The sequence below is a fragment of the Salvelinus alpinus genome, chromosome 2 (genome assembly GCF_045679555.1).
Source record: "Salvelinus alpinus chromosome 2, SLU_Salpinus.1, whole genome shotgun sequence".
NCBI lineage: Eukaryota > Metazoa > Chordata > Actinopteri > Salmoniformes > Salmonidae > Salvelinus > Salvelinus alpinus.
The window spans coordinates 88,509,778-88,534,325 of NC_092087.1; the positions used below are offsets into that span (position 1 = coordinate 88,509,778).

General features: G+C 41.0%; 1 protein-coding gene and 1 long non-coding RNA gene across 2 annotated transcripts in view; both read right to left on the reverse strand.

Annotated features, from left to right (window-relative positions):
• Window positions 1-24,548, reverse strand: part of LOC139541509 (uncharacterized) — a 103,447-nt gene that overhangs the window by 41,719 nt on the left and 37,180 nt on the right. The gene's annotated exons all lie outside the window — the stretch shown is intronic.
• Window positions 22,752-24,290, reverse strand: LOC139568097 (uncharacterized). Its single transcript, XR_011673513.1, has 3 exons — window positions 24,177-24,290; window positions 23,861-23,953; window positions 22,752-23,784 (listed from the first exon to the last, which is right to left on the reverse strand). It is a non-coding gene; the product is annotated as an uncharacterized lncRNA (long non-coding RNA).

Consider the following 24,548-nt stretch of genomic DNA (forward strand, 5'->3'; position numbering starts at 1 on the left):
ACCGTGTCTCATGTTAATACTACTTCTAAACACAACCCACCATCACTGTGTCTCATGTTAATACTACTCCTAAACACAACCCACCATCACTGTGTCTCATGTTAATGCTACTCCTAAACACAACCCACCATCACTGTGTCTCATGTTAATACTACTCCTAAACACAACCCACCATCACTGTCTCATGTTAATACTACTCCTAAACACAAACCACCATCCCTGTGTCTCATGTTAATACTACTCCTAAACACAACCCACTATCACCGTGTCTCATGTTAATACTACTCCTAAACACAACCCACCATCACTGTGTCTCATGTTAATACTACTCCTAAACACAAACCACCATCACTGTGTCTCATGTTAATTCTACTCCTAAACACAAACCACCATCACTGTGTCTCATGTTAGTACTACTCCTAAACACAACCCACCATCACTGTGTCTCATGTTAATACTACTCCTAAACACAACCCACCATCACTGTGTCTCATGTTAATACTATTCCTAAACACAACCCACCATCACTGTGTCATGTTAATACTACTCCTAAACACAACCCACCATCACTGTGTCTCATGTTAATACTACTCCTAAACACAACCGACCATCACTGTGTCTCATGTTAATACTACTCCTATACACAACCCACCATCACTGTGTCTCATGTTAATACTACTCCTAAACAGAACCCACCATCACCGTGTCTCATGTTAATACTACTCCTAAACACAACCCACCATCACCGTGTCTCATGTTAATACTACTCCTAAACACAACCCACCATCACTGTGTCTCATGTTAATGCTACTCCTAAACACAACCCACCATCACTGTGTCTCATGTTAATACTACTCCTAAACACAACCCACCATCACTGTCTCATGTTAATACTACTCCTAAACACAACCCACTATCACCGTGTCTCATGTTAATACTACTCCTAAACACAACCCGCCATCACTGTGTCTCATGTTAATACTATTCCTAAACACAACCCACCATCACTGTGTCTCATGTTAATACTATTCCTAAACACAACCCACCATCACTGTGTCTCATGTAAATACTACTCCTAAACACAACCCACCATCATTGTGTCTCATGTTAATGCTACTCCTAAACACAACCCACCATCACTGTGTCTCATGTTAATACTACTCCTATACACAACCCGCCATCACTGTGTCTCATGTTAATACTACTCCTAAACACAATCCACCATCACTGTGTCTCAAGTTAATACTACTCCTAAAAACAAACGACCATCACTGTGTCTCATGTTAATACTACTCCTAAACACAACCCACCATCACCGTGTCTCATGTTAATACAACTCCTAAACACAACCCACCATCACTGTGTCTCATGTTAATACTACTGCTAAACACAACCCACCATCACTGTGTCTCATGTTAATACTACTCCTAAACACAACCCACCATCACTGTGTCTCATGTTAATACTACTCCTAAACACAACCCACCATCACTGTGTCTCATGTTAATACTACTCCTATACACAACCCCGCCATCACTGTGTCTCATGTTAATACTACTCCTAAACACAACCCACCATCACTGTGTCTCATGTTAATACTACTCCTAAACACAACCCACCATCACTGTGTCTCATGTTAATACTACTCCTAAACACAACCCACCAGCACTGTGTCTCATGTTAATACTACTCCTAAACACAACCCACCATCACTGTGTCTCATGTTAATACTACTCCTAAACACAACCCACCATCACTGTGTCTCATGTTAATACTACTCCTAAACACAACCCACCCTCACTGTGTCTCATGTTAATACTACTCCTAAACACAACCCACAACACTGTGTCTCATGTTAATACTACTCCTAAACACAACCCACCATCACCGTGTCTCATGTTAATACTACTCCTAAACACAACCCACCATCACTGTCTCATGTTAATGCTACTCCTAAACACAACCCACCATCACTGTGTCTCATGTTAATACTACTCCTAAACACAAACCACCATCACTGTGTCTCATGTTGATACTACTCCTAAACACAACCCAATATCACTGTGTCTCATGTTAATACTACTCCTAAACACAACCCACCATCACTGTGTCTCATGTTAATACTACTCCTAAACACAACCCACCATCACTGTGTCTCATGTTAATACTACTCCTAAACACAACCCACCATCACCGTGTCTCATGTTAATACTACTCCTAAACACAACCCACCATCACCGTGTCTCATGTTAATACTACTCCTAAACACAACCCACCAGCACTGTGTCTCATGTTAATACTACTCCTAAACACAACCCACCATCACTGTGTCTCATGTTAATACTACTCCTAAACAGAACCCACCATCACCGTGTCTCATGTTAATACTACTCCTAAACACAACCCACCATCACCGTGTCTCATGTTAATACTACTTCTAAACACAACCCACCATCACTGTGTCTCATGTTAATACTACTCCTAAACACAACCCACCATCACTGTGTCTCATGTTAATGCTACTCCTAAACACAACCCACCATCACTGTGTCTCATGTTAATACTACTCCTAAACACAACCCACCATCACTGTCTCATGTTAATACTACTCCTAAACACAAACCACCATCCCTGTGTCTCATGTTAATACTACTCCTAAACACAACCCACTATCACCGTGTCTCATGTTAATACTACTCCTAAACACAACCCACCATCACTGTGTCTCATGTTAATACTACTCCTAAACACAAACCACCATCACTGTGTCTCATGTTAATTCTACTCCTAAACACAAACCACCATCACTGTGTCTCATGTTAGTACTACTCCTAAACACAACCCACCATCACTGTGTCTCATGTTAATACTATTCCTAAACACAACCCACCATCACTGTGTCTCATGTTAATACTATTCCTAAACACAACCCACCATCACTGTGTCATGTTAATACTACTCCTAAACACAACCCACCATCACTGTGTCTCATGTTAATACTACTCCTAAACACAACCGACCATCACTGTGTCTCATGTTAATACTACTCCTATACACAACCCACCATCACTGTGTCTCATGTTAATACTACTCCTAAACAGAACCCACCATCACCGTGTCTCATGTTAATACTACTCCTAAACACAACCCACCATCACCGTGTCTCATGTTAATACTACTCCTAAACACAACCCACCATCACTGTGTCTCATGTTAATGCTACTCCTAAACACAACCCACCATCACTGTGTCTCATGTTAATACTACTCCTAAACACAACCCACCATCACTGTCTCATGTTAATACTACTCCTAAACACAACCCACTATCACCGTGTCTCATGTTAATACTACTCCTAAACACAACCCACCATCACTGTGTCTCATGTTAATACTATTCCTAAACACAACCCACCATCACTGTGTCTCATGTTAATACTATTCCTAAACACAACCCACCATCACTGTGTCTCATGTTAATACTACTCCTAAACACAACCCACCATCACTGTGTCTCATGTTAATACTACTCCTAAACACAACCCACCATCACTGTGTCTCATGTTAATACTACTCCTAAACACAACCCACCATCACCGTGTCTCATGTTAATACTACTCCTAAACACAACCCACCATCACCGTGTCTCATGTTAATACTACTCCTAAACACAACCCACCAGCACTGTGTCTCATGTTAATACTACTCCTAAACACAACCCACCATCACTGTGTCTCATGTTAATACTACTCCTAAACAGAACCCACCATCACCGTGTCTCATGTTAATACTACTCCTAAACACAACCCACCATCACCGTGTCTCATGTTAATACTACTTCTAAACACAACCCACCATCACTGTGTCTCATGTTAATACTACTCCTAAACACAACCCACCATCACTGTGTCTCATGTTAATGCTACTCCTAAACACAACCCACCATCACTGTGTCTCATGTTAATACTACTCCTAAACACAACCCACCATCACTGTCTCATGTTAATACTACTCCTAAACACAAACCACCATCCCTGTGTCTCATGTTAATACTACTCCTAAACACAACCCACTATCACCGTGTCTCATGTTAATACTACTCCTAAACACAACCCACCATCACTGTGTCTCATGTTAATACTACTCCTAAACACAAACCACCATCACTGTGTCTCATGTTAATTCTACTCCTAAACACAAACCACCATCACTGTGTCTCATGTTAGTACTACTCCTAAACACAACCCACCATCACTGTGTCTCATGTTAATACTACTCCTAAACACAACCCACCATCACTGTGTCTCATGTTAATACTATTCCTAAACACAACCCACCATCACTGTGTCATGTTAATACTACTCCTAAACACAACCCACCATCACTGTGTCTCATGTTAATACTACTCCTAAACACAACCGACCATCACTGTGTCTCATGTTAATACTACTCCTATACACAACCCACCATCACTGTGTCTCATGTTAATACTACTCCTAAACAGAACCCACCATCACCGTGTCTCATGTTAATACTACTCCTAAACACAACCCACCATCACCGTGTCTCATGTTAATACTACTCCTAAACACAACCCACCATCACTGTGTCTCATGTTAATGCTACTCCTAAACACAACCCACCATCACTGTGTCTCATGTTAATACTACTCCTAAACACAACCCACCATCACTGTCTCATGTTAATACTACTCCTAAACACAACCCACTATCACCGTGTCTCATGTTAATACTACTCCTAAACACAACCCACCATCACTGTGTCTCATGTTAATACTATTCCTAAACACAACCCACCATCACTGTGTCTCATGTTAATACTACTCCTAAACACAACCCACCATCACTGTGTCTCATGTTAATACTACTCCTAAACACAACCCACCATCATTGTGTCTCATGTTAATGCTACTCCTAAACACAACCCACCATCACTGTGTCTCATGTTAATACTACTCCTATACACAACCCGCCATCACTGTGTCTCATGTTAATACTACTCCTAAACACAATCCACCATCACTGTGTCTCAAGTTAATACTACTCCTAAAAACAAACGACCATCACTGTGTCTCATGTTAATACTACTCCTAAACACAACCCACCATCACCGTGTCTCATGTTAATACAACTCCTAAACACAACCCACCATCACTGTGTCTCATGTTAATACTACTCCTAAACACAACCCACCATCACTGTGTCTCATGTTAATACTACTCCTAAACACAACCCACCATCAATGTGTCTCATGTTAATACTACTCCTAAACACAACCCACCATCACTGTGTCTCATGTTAATACTACTCCTATACACAACCCCGCCATCACTGTGTCTCATGTTAATACTACTCCTAAACACAACCCACCATCACTGTGTCTCATGTTAATACTACTCCTAAACACAACCCACCATCACTGTGTCTCATGTTAATACTACTCCTAAACACAACCCACCAGCACTGTGTCTCATGTTAATACTACTCCTAAACACAACCCACCATCACTGTGTCTCATGTTAATACTACTCCTAAACACAACCCACCATCACTGTGTCTCATGTTAATACTACTCCTAAACACAACCCACCCTCACTGTGTCTCATGTTAATACTACTCCTAAACACAACCCACAACACTGTGTCTCATGTTAATACTACTCCTAAACACAACCCACCATCACCGTGTCTCATGTTAATACTACTCCTAAACACAACCCACCATCACTGTCTCATGTTAATACTACTCCTAAACACAACCCACCATCACTGTGTCTCATGTTAATACTACTCCTAAACACAAACCACCATCACTGTGTCTCATGTTAATACTACTCCTAAACACAACCCAATATCACTGTGTCTCATGTTAATACTACTCCTAAACACAACCCACCATCACTGTGTCTCATGTTAATACTACTCCTAAACACAACCCACCATCACTGTGTCTCATGTTAATACTACTCCTAAACACAACCCACCCTCACTGTGTCTCATGTTAATACTACTCCTAAACACAACCCACAACACTGTGTCTCATGTTAATACTACTCCTAAACACAACCCACCATCACCGTGTCTCATGTTAATACTACTCCTAAACACAAACCACCATCACTGTGTCATGTTAATACTATTCCTAAACACAACCCACCATCACCGTGTCTCATGTTAATACTACTCCTAAACACAACCCACCAGCACTGTGTCTCATGTTAATACTACTGCTAAACACAACCCACCATCACTGTCTCATGTTAATACTACTCCTAAACACAACCCACCATCACCGTGTCTCATGTTAATACTACTCCTAAACACAACCCACCATCACTGTGTCTCATGTTAATACTACTCCTAAACAGAACCCACCATCACCGTGTCTCATGTTAATACTACTCCTAAACACAACCCACCATCACCGTGTCTCATGTTAATACTACTTCTAAACACAACCCACCATCACTGTGTCTCATGTTAATACTACTCCTAAACACAACCCACCATCACTGTGTCTCATGTTAATACTACTCCTAAACACAACCCACCATCACTGTGTCTCATCTTAATGCTACTCCTAAACACAACCCACCATCACTGTGTCTCATGTAAATACTACTCCTAAACACAACCCACCATCATTGTGTCTCATGTTAATACTACTCCTAAACACAACCCACCATCACTGTGTCTCATGTTAATACTACTCCTATACACAACCCGCCATCACTGTGTCTCATGTTAATACTACTTCTAAACACAACCCACCATCACTGTGTCTCATGTTAATACTACTCCTAAACACAACCGACCATCACTGTGTCTCATGTTAATACTACTCCTATACACAACCCACCATCACTGTGTCTCATGTTAATACTACTCCTAAACACAACCCACCATCACTGTGTCTCATGTTAATACTACTCCTAAACACAACCCACCATCACTGTGTCTCATGTAAATACTACTCCTAAACACAACCCACCATCATTGTGTCTCATGTTAATGCTACTCCTAAACACAACCCACCATCACTGTGTCTCATGTTAATACTACTCCTAAACACAAACCACCATCACTGTGTCTCATGTTAATACTACTCCTAAACACAACCCACCATCACCGTGTCTCATGTTAATACTACTCCTAAACACAACCCACCATCACTGTGTCTCATGTTAGTACTACTCCTAAACACAACCCACCATGACTGTGTCTCATGTTAATACTATTCCTAAACACAACCCACCATCACTCTGTCTCATGTTAATACTACTCCTAAACACAACCCACCATCACTGTGTCTCATGTTAATACTACTACTAAACACAACCCACCGTCACTGTGTCTCATGTTAATACTACTCCTAAACAGAACCCACCATCACCGTGTCTCATGTTAATACTACTCCTAAACACAACCCACCATCACCGTGTCTCATGTTAATACTACTCCTAAACACAACCCACCATCACTGTGTCTCATGTTAATACTACTCCTAAACAGAACCCACCATCACCGTGTCTCATGTTAATACTACTCCTAAACACAACCCACCATCACCGTGTCTCATGTTAATACTACTCCTAAACACAACCCACCATCACTGTGTCTCATGTTAATACTACTCCTAAACACAACCCACCATCACTGTGTCTCATGTTAATGCTACTCCTAAACACAACCCACCATCACTGTGTCTCATGTTAATACTACTCCTAAACACAACCCACCATCACTGTCTCATGTTAATACTACTCCTAAACACAAACCACCATCACTGTGTCTCATGTTAATACTACTCCTAAACACAACCCACTATCACCGTGTCTCATGTTAATACTACTCCTAAACACATCCCACCATCACTGTGTCTCATGTTAATACTACTCCTAAACACAACCCACCATCACTGTGTCTCATGTTAATTCTACTCCTAAACACAAACCACCATCACTGTGTCTCATGTTAGTACTACTCCTAAACACAACCCACCATCACTGTGTCTCATGTTAATACTACTCCTAAACACAACCCACCATCACTGTGTCTCATGTTAATACTATTCCTAAACACAACCCACCATCACTGTGTCTCATGTTAATACTACTCCTAAACACAACCCACTATCACCGTGTCTCATGTTAATACTACTCCTAAACACAACCCACCATCACTGTGTCTCATGTTAATACTACTCCTAAACACAACCCACCATCACTGTGTCTCATGTTAATTCTACTCCTAAACACAAACCACCATCACTGTGTCTCATGTTAGTACTACTCCTAAACACAACCCACCATCACTGTGTCTCATGTTAATACTACTCCTAAACACAACCCACCATCACTGTGTCTCATGTTAATACTATTCCTAAACACAACCCACCATCACTGTGTCTCATGTTAATACTACTCCTAAACACAACCCACCATCACTGTGTCTCATGTAAATACTACTCCTAAACACAACCCACCATCATTGTGTCTCATGTTAATGCTACTCCTAAACACAACCCGCAATCACTGTGTCTCATGTTAATACTACTCCTAAACACAACCCACCATCACTGTGTCTCATGTTAATACTACTCCTAAACACAACCGACCATCACTGTGTCTCATGTTAATACTACTCCTATACACAACCCACCATCACTGTGTCTCATGTTAATACTACTCCTAAACAGAACCACCATCACCGTGTCTCATGTTAATACTACTCCTAAACACAACCCACTATCACCGTGTCTCATGTTAATACTACTCCTAAACACAACCCACCATCACTGTGTCTCATGTTAATACTACTCCTAAACACAACCCACCATCACTGTGTCTCATGTTAATACTACTCCTATACACAACCCACCATCACTGTGTCTCATGTTAGTACTACTCCTAAACACAACCCACCATCACTGTGTCTCATGTTAATACTACTCCTAAACACAACCCACCATCACTGTGTCTCATGTTAATACTATTCCTAAACACAACCCACCATCACTGTGTCTCATGTTAATACTACTCCTAAACACAACCCACCATCACTGTGTCTCATGTAAATACTACTCCTAAACACAACCCACCATCATTGTGTCTCATGTTAATGCTACTCCTAAACACAACCCGCAATCACTGTGTCTCATGTTAATACTACTCCTAAACACAACCCACCATCACTGTGTCTCATGTTAATACTACTCCTAAACACAACCGACCATCACTGTGTCTCATGTTAATACTACTCCTATACACAACCCACCATCACTGTGTCTCATGTTAATACTACTCCTAAACAGAACCACCATCACCGTGTCTCATGTTAATACTACTCCTAAACACAACCCACCATCACCGTGTCTCATGTTAATACTACTCCTAAACACAACCCACCAGCACTGTGTCTCATGTTAATACTACTGCTAAACACAACCCACCATCACTGTCTCATGTTAATACTACTCCTAAACACAACCCACCATCACCGTGTCTCATGTTAATACTACTCCTAAACACAACCCACCATCACTGTGTCTCATGTTAATACTACTCCTAAACAGAACCCACCATCACCGTGTCTCATGTTAATACTACTCCTAAACACAACCCACCATCACCGTGTCTCATGTTAATACTACTTCTAAACACAACCCACCATCACTGTGTCTCATGTTAATACTACTCCTAAACACAACCCACCATCACTGTGTCTCATGTTAATGCTACTCCTAAACACAAACCACCATCACTGTGTCTCATGTTAATACTACTCCTAAACACAAACCACCATCACTGTGTCTCATGTTAATACTACTCCTAAACACAACCCACTATCACCGTGTCTCATGTTAATACTACTCCTAAACACAACCCACCATCACTGTGTCTCATGTTAATACTATTCCTAAACACAACCCACCATCACTGTGTCTCATGTTAATACTGCTCCTAAACACAACCCACCATCACTGTCTCATGTTAATACTACTCCTAAACACAAACCACCATCACTGTGTCTCATGTTAATACTACTCCTAAACACAACCCACTATCACCGTGTCTCATGTTAATACTACTCCTAAACACATCCCACCATCACTGTGTCTCATGTTAATACTACTCCTAAACACAACCCACCATCACTGTGTCTCATGTTAATTCTACTCCTAAACACAAACCACCATCACTGTGTCTCATGTTAGTACTACTCCTAAACACAACCCACCATCACTGTGTCTCATGTTAATACTACTCCTAAACACAACCCACCATCACTGTGTCTCATGTTAATACTATTCCTAAACACAACCCACCATCACTGTGTCTCATGTTAATACTACTCCTAAACACAACCCACTATCACCGTGTCTCATGTTAATACTACTCCTAAACACAACCCACCATCACTGTGTCTCATGTTAATACTACTCCTAAACACAACCCACCATCACTGTGTCTCATGTTAATTCTACTCCTAAACACAAACCACCATCACTGTGTCTCATGTTAGTACTACTCCTAAACACAACCCACCATCACTGTGTCTCATGTTAATACTACTCCTAAACACAACCCACCATCACTGTGTCTCATGTTAATACTATTCCTAAACACAACCCACCATCACTGTGTCTCATGTTAATACTACTCCTAAACACAACCCACCATCACTGTGTCTCATGTAAATACTACTCCTAAACACAACCCACCATCATTGTGTCTCATGTTAATGCTACTCCTAAACACAACCCGCAATCACTGTGTCTCATGTTAATACTACTCCTATACACAACCCACCATCACTGTGTCTCATGTTAATACTACTCCTAAACACAACCGACCATCACTGTGTCTCATGTTAATACTACTCCTATACACAACCCACCATCACTGTGTCTCATGTTAATACTACTCCTAAACAGAACCACCATCACCGTGTCTCATGTTAATACTACTCCTAAACACAACCCACTATCACTGTGTCTCATGTTAATACTACTCCTAAACACAACCCACCATCACTGTGTCTCATGTTAATACTACTCCTAAACACAACCCACCATCACTGTGTCTCATGTTAATTCTACTCCTAAACACAAACCACCATCACTGTGTCTCATGTTAGTACTACTCCTAAACACAACCCACCATCACTGTGTCTCATGTTAATACTACTCCTAAACACAACCCACCATCACTGTGTCTCATGTTAATACTATTCCTAAACACAACCCACCATCACTGTGTCTCATGTTAATACTACTCCTAAACACAACCCACCATCACTGTGTCTCATGTAAATACTACTCCTAAACACAACCCACCATCATTGTGTCTCATGTTAATGCTACTCCTAAACACAACCCGCAATCACTGTGTCTCATGTTAATACTACTCCTAAACACAACCCACCATCACTGTGTCTCATGTTAATACTACTCCTAAACACAACCGACCATCACTGTGTCTCATGTTAATACTACTCCTATACACAACCCACCATCACTGTGTCTCATGTTAATACTACTCCTAAACAGAACCACCATCACCGTGTCTCATGTTAATACTACTCCTAAACACAACCCACCATCACCGTGTCTCATGTTAATACTACTCCTAAACACAACCCACCAGCACTGTGTCTCATGTTAATACTACTGCTAAACACAACCCACCATCACTGTCTCATGTTAATACTACTCCTAAACACAACCCACCATCACCGTGTCTCATGTTAATACTACTCCTAAACACAACCCACCATCACTGTGTCTCATGTTAATACTACTCCTAAACAGAACCCACCATCACCGTGTCTCATGTTAATACTACTCCTAAACACAACCCACCATCACCGTGTCTCATGTTAATACTACTTCTAAACACAACCCACCATCACTGTGTCTCATGTTAATACTACTCCTAAACACAACCCACCATCACTGTGTCTCATGTTAATGCTACTCCTAAACACAAACCACCATCACTGTGTCTCATGTTAATACTACTCCTAAACACAAACCACCATCACTGTGTCTCATGTTAATACTACTCCTAAACACAACCCACTATCACCGTGTCTCATGTTAATACTACTCCTAAACACAACCCACCATCACTGTGTCTCATGTTAATACTATTCCTAAACACAACCCACCATCACTGTGTCTCATGTTAATACTGCTCCTAAACACAACCCACCATCACTGTGTCTCATGTAAATACTACTCCTAAACACAACCCACCATCATTGTGTCTCATGTTAATGCTACTCCTAAACACAACCCACCATCACTGTGTCTCATGTTAATACTACTCCTATACACAACCCGCCATAACTGTGTCTCATGTTAATACTACTCCTAAACACAACCCACCATCACTGTGTCTCATGTTAATACTACTCCTAAACACAACCCACCATCATTGTGTCTCATGTTAATGCTACTCCTAAACACAACCCACCATCACTGTGTCTCATGTTAATACTACTCCTAAACACAACCCACCATCACTGTGTCTCATGTTAATACTACTCCTAAACACAACCGACCATCACTGTGTCTCATGTTAATACTACTCCTATACACAACCCACCATCACTGTGTCTCATGTTAATACTACTCCTAAACACAACCCACCATCACTGTGTCTCATGTTAATACTACTCCTAAACACAACCCACCATCACTGTGTCTCATGTTAATACTACTCCTAAACACAACCCACCATCACCGTGTCTCATGTTAATACTACTCATAAACACAACCCACCATCACTGTGTCTCATGTTAAAACTACTCCTAAACACAAACCACCATCACTGTGTCTCATGTTAATACTACTCCTAAACACAACCCACCATCACTGTGTCTCATGTTAATACTACTCCTAAACACAACCCACCATCACTGTGTCTCATGTTAATACTACTACTAAACACAACCCACCGTCACTGTGTCTCATGTTAATACTACTCCTAAACAGAACCCACCATCACCGTGTCTCATGTTAATACTACTCCTAAACACAACCCACCATCACCGTGTCTCATGTTAATACTACTCCTAAACACAACCCACCAGCACTGTGTCTCATGTTAATACTACTCCTAAACACAACCCACCATCACTGTGTCTCATGTTAATACTACTCCTAAACAGAACCCACCATCACCGTGTCTCATGTTAATACTACTCCTAAACACAACCCACCATCACCGTGTCTCATGTTAATACTACTTCTAAACACAACCCACCATCACTGTGTCTCATGTTAATACTACTCCTAAACACAACCCACCATCACTGTGTCTCATGTTAATGCTACTCCTAAACACAACCCACCATCACTGTGTCTCATGTTAATACTACTCCTAAACACAACCCACCATCACTGTCTCATGTTAATACTACTCCTAAACACAAACCACCATCACTGTGTCTCATGTTAATACTACTCCTAAACACAACCCACTATCACCGTGTCTCATGTTAATACTACTCCTAAACACAACCCACCATCACTGTGTCTCATGTTAATACTACTCCTAAACACAAACCACCATCACTGTGTCTCATGTTAATTCTACTCCTAAACACAAACCACCATCACTGTGTCTCATGTTAGTACTACTCCTAAACACAACCCACCATCACTGTGTCTCATGTTAATACTACTCCTAAACACAACCCACCATCACTGTGTCTCATGTTAATACTACTCCTAAACACAACCCACCATCACTGTCTCATGTTAATACTACTCCTAAACACAACCCACTATCACCGTGTCTCATGTTAATACTACTCCTAAACACAACCCACCATCACTGTGTCTCATGTTAATACTATTCCTAAACACAACCCACCATCACTGTGTCTCATGTTAATACTATTCCTAAACACAACCCACCATCACTGTGTCTCATGTAAATACTACTCCTAAACACAACCCACCATCATTGTGTCTCATGTTAATGCTACTCCTAAACACAACCCACCATCACTGTGTCTCATGTTAATACTACTCCTATACACAACCCGCCATCACTGTGTCTCATGTTAATACTACTCCTAAACACAATCCACCATCACTGTGTCTCATGTTAATACTACTCCTAAAAACAAACGACCATCACTGTGTCTCATGTTAATACTACTCCTAAACACAACCCACCATCACCGTGTCTCATGTTAATACAACTCCTAAACACAACCCACCATCACTGTGTCTCATGTTAATACTACTGCTAAACACAACCCACCATCACTGTGTCTCATGTTAATACTACTCCTAAACACAACCCACCATCACTGTGTCTCATGTTAATACTACTCCTAAACACAACCCACCATCACTGTGTCTCATGTTAATACTACTCCTATACACAACCCCGCCATCACTGTGTCTCATGTTAATACTACTCCTAAACACAACCCACCATCACTGTGTCTCATGTTAATACTACTCCTAAACACAACCCACCATCACTGTCTCATGTTAATACTACTCCTAAACACAACCCACCATCACCGTGTCTCATGTTAATACTACTCCTAAACACAACCCACCATCACTGTGTCTCATGTTAATAATACTACTCCTAAACAGAACCCACCATCACTGTGTCTCTTGTTAATACTACTCCTAAACACAAACCACCATCACTGTGTCTCATGTTAATACTACTCCTAAACACAACCCACCATCACTGTGTCTCATGTTAATACTACTCCTAAACACAACCCACCATCACTGTGTCTCATGTTAATGCTACTCCTAAACACAAACCACCATCACTGTCTCATGTTAATTCTACTCCTAAACACAAACCACCATCACTGTGTCTCATGTTAGTACTACTCCTAAACACAACCCACCATCACTGTGTCTCATGTTAATACTATTCCTATACACAACCCACCATCACTGTGTCTCATGTTAATACTACTCCTAAACACAACCCACCATCACTGTGTCTCATGTTAATACTACTACTAAACACAAACCACCATCACTGTGTCTCATGTTAATGCTACTCCTAAACACAACCCACCATCACTGTGTCTCATGTTAATACTACTCCTAAACACAACCCACCATCACTGTGTCTCATGTTAATGCTACTCCTAAACACAACCCACCATCACTGTGTCTCATGTTAATACTACTCCTTTACACATCCCACCATCACTGTCTCATGTTAATACTACTCTTTTACACATCCCACCATCACTGTCTCATGTTAATACTATTCCTAAACACAAACCATCACTGTGTCTCATGTTAATACTACTCCTAAACACAAACCATCACTGTGTCTCATGTTAATACTACTCCTAAACACAACCCACCATCACTGTGTCTCATGTTAATGCTACTCCTAAACACAACCCACCATCACTGTGTCTCATGTTAATACTACTCCTAAACACAACCCACCATCACTGTGTCTCATGTTAATACTACTCCTAAACACAACCCACCATCACTGTGTCTCATGTTAATGCTACTCCTGAACACAACCCACCATCACTGTGTCTCATGTTAATACTACTCCTAAACACAACCCACCATCACTGTGTCTCATGTTAATTCTACTCCTAAACACAAACCACCATCACTGTGTCTCATGTTAATACTACTCCTATACACAACCCACCATCACTGTGTCTCATGTTAATACTACTGCTAAACACAATCCACCATCACCGTGTCTCATGTTAATACTACTCCTAAACACAACCCACCATCACTGTGTCTCATGTTAATACTACTCCTAAACAGAACCCACCATCACCGTGTCTCATGTTAATACTACTCCTAAACACAACCCACCATCACCGTGTCTCATGTTAATACTACTCCTAAACACAACCCACCATCACTGTGTCTCATGTTAATACTACTCCTAAACACAACCCACCATCACTGTGTCTTATGTTAATGCTACTCCTAAACACAACCCACCATCACTGTGTCTCATGTTAATGCTACTCCTAAACACAACCCACCATCACTGTGTCTCATGTTAATACTACTCCTAAACAGAACCCACCATCACCGTGTCTCATGTTAATACTACTCCTAAACACAACCCACCATCACCGTGTCTCATGTTAATACTACTCCTAAACACAACCCACCATCACTGTGTCTCATGTTAATACTACTCCTAAACACAACCCACCAACACTGTGTCTCATGTTAATGCTACTCCTAAACACAACCCACCATCACCGTGTCTCATGTTAATACTACTCCTAAACACAACCCACCATCACTGTGTCTCATGTTAATGCTACTCCTAAACACAACCCACCATCACTGTGTCTCATGTTAATACTACTCCTAAACACAACCCACCATCACTGTGTCTCATGTTAATATTACTCCTAAACACAACCCACCATCACTGTGTCTCATGTTAATACTACTCCTAACCACAACCCACCATCACTGTGTCTCATGTTTATACTACTCCTAAACACAACCCACCATCACTGTCATGTTAATACTACTCCTAAACACAACCCACCATCACTGTGTCTCATGCTAATACTACTCCTATACACAACCCACCATCACTGTGTCTCATGTTAATACTACTCCTAAACCTCTTATGAAGCATCCACTCACTCCAATCACTCTTTCTCTCACTCTTACTTTCGGCCGTTTTCAAAATATCTCCACCACAATCTGTTGCTCTCAGAGCTCTTAAAATAGCATGCACAAGTATTTATGTGAAATCGCATGTACAATGTACCTCCCATCTTTTGTAGCACACAATATAGCTCAGTATTTGTCAATGGTGCCAATAATGTTGGTCGTGACTGTATATCTAACAATCAGATTAATATATAAAAATACATGTATACACACACACACACACACACACACACACACACACACACACACACACACACACACACACACACACACACACACACACACACACACACACACACACACACACACACACACACACACACAGTTATACTAGACCCTGTTATACTTTGACAGTGAACATGACCCTATTGAATGGAGATCTGGGTATTCCTGGTGAAACAACAGTCCAGGATCAGTATTCACAAAGTGTATCAGAGTAGGAGAGCTGATCTGGGATCAGTTTAGCCTTTTAGATCATAATTATACGGACATTCTGAGACACTTTATGAATACAGGCCCTGATGTAACAACCAAAACACAGTTCAAAATAAACCAACAAGTACAAAGATACAGTAAGTCATGTGATGTTTGGCTAAAAACTTTAAAACTAAAACTATATTCCAAGATATCGTCAAGTGTACTTACAGAGTGAAGTGAAGGGGAGAGGTCTTGTACAGTGAGTCAACTTACTGTCACTGTGTGGAAACAAGAAGTAGTCTACTGTAAGTATTAGTAGAAGCAGGCGTAGCCTAAGTGTGAGTTCTGTGGTTGACACGTTTTAAAAGTTGCCTAGTCAGGCCATTAACATGCATGAACAGCATATCACATAAGGGATGTTACTGTATCTAAATAGAAAATGGTCTAAAGTCATCATACTGTAGGTACATTTCTTTATTTGAGGAGTGGACCTACATGTTTAACAAGAGACACAATGTGACCCATTCCCATCACTCCACATCAGCTGGTACTGAAGGTTCCAGAACAGATGAAAGGGGAGTATCTTTGGTACCAGTGTTCTAGACTAGAGCTCTCCCTACTGACATCTCAACATTACTGCAGCTTCCAGGCTTCATATGTCCCTACTTGTCTGATTAAAATACCTTAAATACAAGGTAGAAAATGTAAAAAATATATATATAGAATAAAACAGTCACGTACATAAAAGTACTGTTATTGGGACTTATGTTGAACTGGCGTTTGAATTGAGTGAACTGGTGATCTCAACTAGCTTGTTAGCTACATGAAGCTGCTGTTATTCAGTGATAAACAAGTGTTTTTGTGCATCACACAGCTACTCTGAATGGACTGGATTGTGAACAATATGATGTGCTGCCGCTGAATTACAACAGACCCCATAGTTAGCTTGTGAGCTAACTAGTTAGCTACCATTTAGCCATCAACATTAGCTAACTAGAAACAACAGACAACAGTGAGCTGTCATTATGCCAAGGCCAAGGCAAGCTGCTCTGAGTTTCCAGTGTGTTCTTGTGTGAAAGAGATGTGTTCAGCTCACTGATCTTCAGAACAATGGACTCAAAGTGAACCCTGACATGTATATAACTAAGTCTGTCTGTCTGTCTGGGATTATTGTGTCCTATTGTGTCTGTATGATGCGTGTTTTTTTAAATGACAATGAATAATCTTTCATGTAATTGTTTTATGCTGCTTCATTATTGTTATTTTATTGTGTGATTTTTTTTTTCTTCATTTTTATAATTTAAAAAATCAAATATTTTCTTGCATATTAACAACTGCATTGTTGCTTAAGGGCTTGTCAGTAACCATTTTACAGTAAGGTCTACACCTGTTGTACTTATACAATTTGATGTGATTTGTGTGTTTAGGTGCTGGACATTGCTCCCTCTGACACTGGGATTCTGAACCTCTAAAAGTCTGAGCCGTTTGGGGGGGTTCTACTAGCTGACATATGGAATTGTTTTAATGTGGTCATACCATGGATTGTTTAGATATTTGATTTTGAATTATAGTACCCCTTTAGGTAAAAAAGGAGAAGGACTAATGTTTGTGAGAGCAGGCAGGTGACTGCAATATAGTCTGCCTGGAACATGCCCCATAATTCATTTGTAATTCAATTCAAAAATAGCATTAATTTATCCCCTGTAGGGGTAATTACTAGGCACCCTATGGCATCAGGCTGGCAGTGAGTCTCACAGTGACATCACAAGGAGTCACACATTCAGGTTACCTTTCCAGTCACATGACAAAACATACATACACAGTAAAACACATGATAACAACAGATGTCAGCCCCCTTAGTGTCTACAACATGGTAATCATAGAGGAGGTTCACTGGGCAAAGATCCCTTCAAGGTTTTAATGATGATGTAATTTCCATGTTTCACAGCTCAGGCCGAGGGAGAGGGGGAAGGAAATCAGAGGTGCACTCCTCTTCACTTTGATTGACACTTCACACACTCATTCTATATGTCTAGTGTTCTGTCTGGGATCTGTGGTCTGTGCCAGAGGACTACAAACGGGGTGACACCCTCCCAAGCATCCTGTTCCCTTTTAAAGTAGGGACACAGTCCCTCATCCTCTTCCTTCATCTTCATCATTCTCCTCCCTCTCTACTATCCAGTCACTGCGTGGTGGTCAGGGTTGCCATGGTTTCCTGTCTCTTCCTCTCTGGTCAGGCTTGTGTTTGAAGCGACACTTGTCACCATAGAAACAGCCGGTGGTCGTCCAAAAGAAAGGTGCAATGGAACTAATAGCATTGCCCCAAAAGTACAATGAAACCAATAACATTGCATTGGATTTTATTTCCGGCTTGTTTTTCATTTGCCGCCAGAAAGGAGTTGAATCGTTGTACTTTTCTGTCTGTGTTGGACAATGATGATTCTATTTATGTGCAAGACTCAAGCTCTCCACTGAAGGCTCTTGACTCTGTGTATCATGCAGAGACGTCTAACTCACCATTGTGATCTCTACAGTGCTGTCAGGTGGACATCAGTAGCAACACGCAGGCTCAAACTCTGGTACATTCTTATTCAGAAAACCATTTAATAAGGAAAACTGCCATTTTATATATCCTCTCTTCTAGCATGAAATGAGAACACATACAAACTCAGATCTCAATCTAGTTTAATGCTAACAGTACCGAAAATTAGAACCAAACATGGAAAACAGTCCTTTCATTATTCAGCCCCTTGATCTTGGAATGTCTTTCCTTGGAGGAGTTCAAAGGTTAAATAGATGAACAGGTTATTGAGACATGTAGCTGTTTCTAGTTGTCAGTCCATGCCACTAGTTTGCATCTCCTTTTTTAAGCCCCCGTTCCCACAGGAGACCTTTTGCCTCTCGCCAGGCCACCATTGTAAATAAGAATTTGTTCTTAATTGACTTGCCTGGTTAAATAAAGGTTAAATAAAGATTATCCTAAGAGTGCAATTGAACCAATAGCATGGTCCCAAAAGTACAAACTCCTTAAGTTCAAACTAAAAAAATTGAAAGCACATCTCACATAGTTAAATGCATATGACAGCATTATGTTTCATCCCACCTCTCACCTTTAGCCTCTCCAAGGTGCAAGTGGACATGTTGGGATTCTTGAAGTTGACAAAGGCACATAATCTCTCTTGTAGAACTCTGATACTCTCGATCTTCCCACACCTACAGTAAAGAACATATAAATAGAATGTAGAACTCTGACACTCTCTATCTCACCTACAGCACAGAATATAGAAGGAGGAGAGGAAGGGAGGAAGTTGACCACAGTCAAAATACAAGGAATATATGAACAGGGTGCTATTTGAGACAGCATATAGAACCTATAACAGTAGAAATGTATACTGTGGAATAACCAGAATAAATATACTCACCCACTGGAGTCCAGAGGGGAGGAGAGGTCCACCACTGGAGTCATGAGGGGAGGAGAGGTCCACCACTGGAGTCATGAGGGGAGGAGAGGTCCAACACTGGAGTCATGAGGGGAGGAGAGGTCCACCATGAGTCATGAGGGGAGGAGAGGTCCAACACTGGAGTCATGAGGGGAGGAGAGGTCCACCATGAGTCATGAGGGGAGGAGAGGTCCACCACTGGAATCCTGAAGGGGGGGAGAGGTCCTCCCCTCAGGAAACATTGTAGCTAAACCTCACAATAAATCTATGTTAGATGTACAGCATGTATTTATTTATTGTTGTAGTGTTTTGGTTAAATCAGAAATCAAACTCCTCTAATAATGGCTATGCTCCCTGTGATGGGGTCTGGTAGGACAGTCTGTATGTACTCTGCCCCCTGTGGTGGGGTCTGGTTGTGCAGCCTGTCTATACTATGGCGGGGAGATGGAGGGAGACAGACAGACAGACAGACAGACAGACAGACAGACAGACAGACAGACAGACAGACAGACAGACAGACACACACATTTAAGATGGAGGACACACATTTTTTCTGAGCATGGCCATATTTCTTTCACAGCATTTTGGATGACTGTCATTCATATTACATTCTCCCCGTTCAATGTAACATGGATATGTTTAAGCTACTACATGTCATGATACTGTAATGTTCCCTATAGCCATCATGCGGTTGCTACATCCTAGCTTATGAATGAAAGGTTATAACGTAGGTGTACAGGTCGAGAGAAAAATTTGAGTACATTTTTGACAAATTCAGGTATGTTTATCCCCATTTCGTTCCGTTTGATTTCGTTTTTCAACAGAATCGGTGGAATGAATACACCTCTGATCACATTCAAGCAGCATGATCACGTTGTCCATTGTAGAATTCCTTTTCACATCTCTGCATTATACTCCTCTCACCTTTTCCCTTCACTTGTGGACTTCAGTGCACAACACATCAGCTGTCTGTGAGCAGGAGAAAAAACCTTTCCAAGCCAAACCTTCACATCATGACTGCTAACGCTACACACAGCCTACATCATTGTTACCATATTAGCTAACGTATTGTCAACATAGCTACTAAAACTAATGAGTTAGTAAACACGCTACAATCGTGCAGTACAGTGTACAGTCAGCAAGCAGTTTAGCAGTTACACCGGTGGGCTTACGTGGCAATAAATTAATAAAACCAAAAGCTTACCTTGACTTGGAAGAGTTCCAGTGTTGGATAGCCGTAGCCAACTAGCGAACATACCATCCCTCTCTGTTTGAGACGGTTGTTTGAGTAGGCTAAACTAGCTAGCTGCATTAGCTGCTGGCTAAGTAAGTGAAAGTGAAAGGGAAAAAATACAACTAAATAGTCTGCTAGCTCTCTCCCGCTCTCTCTTGCTTCTCCTTCACTTTAAAAGAAATGTATTTGTTCAAAACTGTTCAACTATTGTCTTTCTCTTTGAGTCAACTACTCAACTCATTTTATGCACTACAGTGCTAGCTGGCTGAAGTTTATGCTTCCAGAACTAGATTTAATATCTGATACTTTGATTGGTCGGACAACTTGTCAGGTCATGCTGCAAGAACTCTGATAGGTTGGAGGACGTCCTCCGGAAGTTGTCATAATTACTGTGTAAGTCTATGGAAGGGTTGAGAACCATGAGCCTCCTAGATTTTGTATTGAAGTCATTGTACCCAGAGGAGGACGAAAACTAGCTGTCCTGTGGCTACACCATGGTGCTACCCTACAGAGTGCTGTTGAGGCTGCTGTAGACCTTCATTGCAAAACAGCTGTTTTAGTGATAATAAATCCTGGCCGTGCTTCTACAGCTGAATACCCTTCACTGGAGGAGACAACAAAGGGTTAAACTAGGGTCATTTCAGTGACTAGAACTAATATTTCTGAGGTTAATAAGACAACTAAGTAACACTGCCTCTGTGTTTGAGTAATCAACTTGACAGTAAGATTTGATTATTTGAATCAGCTGTGTGGTGCCTGGGATAAAACCAAAACGTTCACCCCCTGGGGTCCCCAGGACTGAGTTGAGGAAACGCTGGCCTCGCCACTCATGGTTCAATGATTCAATGCCGCCATCATGTGTCCAATAGGCAGAAATACAAGAAACAAGAGCTGAGTGGAAATAGTTATGAATCAATGTATTATAAATTGATCAAATAATCAATGTATTTATTGTCTTAAATGTTGATCTTATTTACAACATGATGCTTATACTGTATTGACACTAAAACACACTGTAAAAACTGCAAAGGTAAACATGTATTTAACGTATATAAAATACGTAAAAATGAAAAATGTGATGACAATACAAGTGATATCATGACACAGAACAATATAGTATTATAAAATATAAAACATAAAATAGAGAATAATGTCTGACAGCAATACAAAGTGAAACATCATTAAACACATCAGGAGAAACTTGGCCCAAGAGCTAAAAATATTTAAATTATTAGTTGCTGAGGAAAGTAGGACTATTGATGTTATAAATCCCTAAATGGCAAAATTCCATAGAAAAATATCAGAAATATAATCTTCAACTATAGATAGTAAACAGATTAGTACACAAGAAAAAATATGGAAATGGAAAATCCCGTTGTAAAAAATGCAGAAGCATAACCCATCCCATTTATCATCAATATACATCATTATCATAATAATAAAATAAAAAGTATATTCCAGCATTTACTCAAAAGCTAAAGTTCATGGTTTGGAAAACCATCTTGATATGGTAGCAAGAGAATAGAGGTGTGAGGCCTAGCTTTAGATTGGAACCGTAGCTTTTCAGTCCAGCTTCTGTGGTGATTCTCTTCAGTCCAGATTCGGTGGTGATTCTCTTCAGTCAAGGATCTGTGGTGGTTCTCTTCAGTTGATTTTCTGAGGTACTTTTCTTCAGTCCAGCTTCTGTGGTGGTTCTCTTCAGTCCAGCTTCTGTGGTGGTGCTCTTCAGTCCAGGTTCTGTGGTGGTTCTCTTCAGTTGATGTTCTGAGGTACTTTTCTTCAGTCCAGGTTCTGTGGTGGTTCTCTTCAGTCCAGGTTCTGTGGTGGTTCTCTTCAGTCCAGGTTCTGTGGTGGTTCTCTTCAGTCCAGGTTCTGTGGTGGTTCTCTTCAGTCCAGGTTTTGTGGTTGTTCTCTTCAGTGCAGGTTCTGTGGTAGTTCTCTTCAGTCCAGGTTCTGTAGTGGTTCTCTCAGTGGGAGGGTCCCCTCACATTCTGAAAGAATATACTGAATTAGTAATTTACACTCCCACTAAAATGTTTATGGACACACGCACACAAACACACTTACTGCCAGGGTGTCATACTCTGGTGACCTGGTCTTCATGTTCAGAGGTGTGTACATGTCACTGTTGGGGTCACTGGTAGGGTCAGGATGGACACTCTGTGGACAGAAAGAGAGAGAGCGAGAAAGAGAGAGGGAAAGATATAGAGAGAGTTGGAGAGGGAGAGAGAGAGAGAGGGAAAGATATAGAGAGAGTGGTAGAGAGTGGTAGAGAGAGTGGGAGAGAGAGAGGAAATGCATGTGTTCTTGGCAACACCAGTCTTTCCATCATTTTCACACAAACACACTCACAAACAAACAAAATTCATTTTAAGAGACATACTGCCAGAGTGTCGTAGTCAGGGGACATGGTCCTCATGTTCAGACCTGTGTATGTGTCACTGTTACAGTCAGGACGGACACTCTGGAGAGAGAGAGAGAGGTAACAATGAAAATAGTATGAAAGAGACTGTCGTGACACCGTAAATTAACAGAAATGGAGTTGTAACTCATGGTTTCCCAAACTTGGAGCTGGGGCCCCCCTTGGGTGCACGTTTTTTGCTCTAGCACTACAGTCGTGGCCAAAAATTTTGAGATTGACACAAATATTAATTTTCACAGTCTGCTGCCACAGTTTGTATGATGGCAATTTGCATATACTCCAGAATGTTGACTGTTACAGTCAGGACGGACACTCTGTAGAGAGAGAGAGAGA